Source organism: Trachurus japonicus, chromosome 13, assembly GCF_045865225.1.
Source record: "Trachurus japonicus isolate A0001 chromosome 13, Traja_1.0".
Classification (NCBI taxonomy): Eukaryota; Metazoa; Chordata; class Actinopteri; order Carangiformes; family Carangidae; genus Trachurus; species Trachurus japonicus.
Window position 1 is genome coordinate 11,480,806 of NC_140919.1, and position 3,111 is coordinate 11,483,916.

The following is a 3,111-nucleotide window of genomic DNA, read 5'->3' on the forward strand; positions in this document are numbered from 1 at the left end:
TGAACACTCGGTTTGCTCCTTATTGTGACGGAAACAGTATTTAAATATAAATATACATACAAATTCTCAAGACCAGGATCAGATGTTGTGTTTTATTTTTGAAGGGTTGATCCAAAATAATATATAAATATCAGTGTAATTTTCCATCTCCTCTCTCTTTTAGCTTCTTCCTGGAGCTGTAGTAACAACAGGTTGGTGTCAGCCAATCAGAAGAGAGGAGGAGACTCTGAGTCTCTCTTCTCTGACTGTTTTCTAAAGTGATCCAACAAAAACAGAGCAGATTTCAGAATAAAAACACTCAGAGAAACCAAATCCTGCAAAGTGTTGGATGGATGGTGGGTCCAGGTGGTGAGGGGGCGGGGCTTTGTTGTGACATCACAAAGTGACAGGAAGTCCTGACGGCTGGTTTTAAGGCTCAGTTTCTGAATACAGGCTGTGTGCATTTCTCTGTGGACTGAGGCTTTGATACTTTCACAGTATTGATATAGAACCTAGAGCTGCTTTATAATCACACTACACATGGACATCTACCTTTATACTGTATGGAGCTTTAATACAAACATCTACCTTTATACTGTATGGAGCTTTAACACAAACATCTACCTTTATACTGTATGGAACTTCTTACTTACTTGTCTTTTACATTTAAGACTAAACTGGATTGAATAGACTGAAGAGCAGGAGGTTCATAATCCAAAAGCAGCGATAGTGTTTCCTTAACTTTTCATTATGTTTATCATTTTACAGTAGGTAAGGAGTTTGTAACCTAGTTTGATAAGAGCAGGATGAGCCAACACCTTTTGTACAGTAGCTACATCATCCACATGACACAGCTATAAAAAAAAAAAAAGCTCTTGTAATATTTATTCAGGATGAGAGATGTGTATATACAGAATATAGACTATGCCATGTGCTGTTCAGTGTAAATCAACTGGAGCTGAAGAGGAACAGAGAGAAAACTGTGGAAAGAGCAGTTGTTAGGAATGGAAATAACATTTGTGATAAGATTTTACTCTGTCACGTCCGTCTATCTGTTTCACTCTGTAATTTACTCGGCTTACGCAAAATGTCAACAGAAGATTCCTAGTAACTACAAAACTTCTGGAATGTAGAGTTGGTGTTGAGTAATCGTCTTCACACTAACACACACCTACACACACACTCCGGGCTGCGTCTTATCTGCAGCCGAACCTCTGTCTGAACAAGTCGCTCCACTCATGTGAAGCTCTTGTGACCTGGTTGCTCATCAACCTGTGCAGTAACTTTCATTTCCTGGAAACTGACCCCGAGTCAAATGATGCTACAGAGTCAGGGCGATAAAAACCTACTGCATTCCTTATTTTATATGTGTTAATTATTACATACATGCAAAACATATGCGAAGTGAGACAGTAGAGGGTAGTTTCAGAGAGCTCTTTCAAAATTATTGGTAGGCCTAACCTTCAGGTTAAGAAAGAAAAACCAAACAACTGTCACTGAAACAACTTGAAACTGACACAAGAAAAAAGAAAAATAGCCAAAAAAAACAAATGAATGAACTGGCCTGGACAAAAATGATGGTATCCTTAACTTAAAGGGGAAACTATACAAGTCTGGTCTCTTCTCCTCTGTGTTGCTAACCCTCCTCTCGGCCATGTGCATGTGTTTTCAAGAAGTCAACGAGAAATCAATCCATGGAGCGGCAAATAACGTTATTTATTATATACAATGTTACAATTTGTATATTTGTGTAGTCTTATCTGTCATAAACAAAAGATTATGGGTTACAGTGTTCTTTTCTTTGTATGCTTCATGTTTGCATCTGTGTATGATGAGCTGATGTGACCCTAGTTTTGTCTCATCTGTCCACAGAGCCTCTGGTAGAACATCTTTTGGGCCTTTACTTTTGTCAGATTCATGTAATTTCAGTGACAATTGTAGGTTTTTCTTTATTTAACAGAAGGGTATTGCCCACATCTGTACATGTTAGTCATTGCTGCGACAGCTGTTCTCCTCCTTATTGACTTATTGGTTGTTAATAGTTTGATCCTGCAGCGCAGGGCAACGTCCACTCGTCACATCTTACTGATAAATACAAGAACGACAGCAATGATCTTATTCTAGACAAATAATTAACCTCAATGATTTATTATACAACAGCATTTGTGTTGGTTAGGCTTTAGAGATTCAGAAAGTCCTGACTTAGCTTTGCACGTATTAAAGACAAAACACAAGTCTCTCGAGTGTTTTAACTTCCAACTATGAGCTGGTTTTGTTTCTTTATTAACATAATTCAACTTTAAAGGGACATTGTGTAACTTCTCCTGTTATCTATTCACGAAAATCAATTATTTCGTTCAAAAGTGTGTTTTTCATTCATCAGTAATCCCCCCCATTAACAAACTGAAATATTCCAGTAAGATCTGAATTTACCGTTTGTTAGAGAATAATTTCACTTCCCCATAGATAGTTTGTGTAGTTAATGGTCAACCCCTCTACTCTGTTTCATGGTGACTTTCTGTTAGATTACTGTTGGGGCAGTTATATGCCCTATTTTCTCTCTGAGGAACATGCCATGGCCATGGTCCCTCTTTGGCGACTTCACTCTCACTCTCTGGCTGGTTACAGACACAGCTGTAGAGTCCGATGATAACGCCCTCCGTCACTGGATGACACTTTTTTGTGTTTCCTAGCTGGTGTGAATCCTTATCTTCATGTTTATGCACTATAGCCAATTGTTAACACACATCTCCCCTTTGCTAGCCTCGTAAACCAGCCTCTCGCGGAAATGCATTTCATTTAATTTCTCGGGAGAGTCTGGCCTCATCCCCCCTCTAAGCGTTTGGGGTGGGCGGGAGCTGGGCGGGAGTAGTAGCAAAGACGGTTTAATATCTTTGGTAGTAGCGTTGACAGACAACCCCATTCAGCCAATCAGCAAGTTGGTGTAGTGACGGGGCTTTGCACTAGTCGGTCCCTGATTGGCCAACGTGCTGTGTCAATCACAGCGGGCGACGCTGATTGGCTCGGCCTTCTGAGGGTTTCAGTCCAAACGCTTAGAATGGGGATGAGGCCAGACTCTCCCTCGGAATGAAATGAAATGCAGTTCCGGGAGAGGCGGGTTTACGAGGCTAC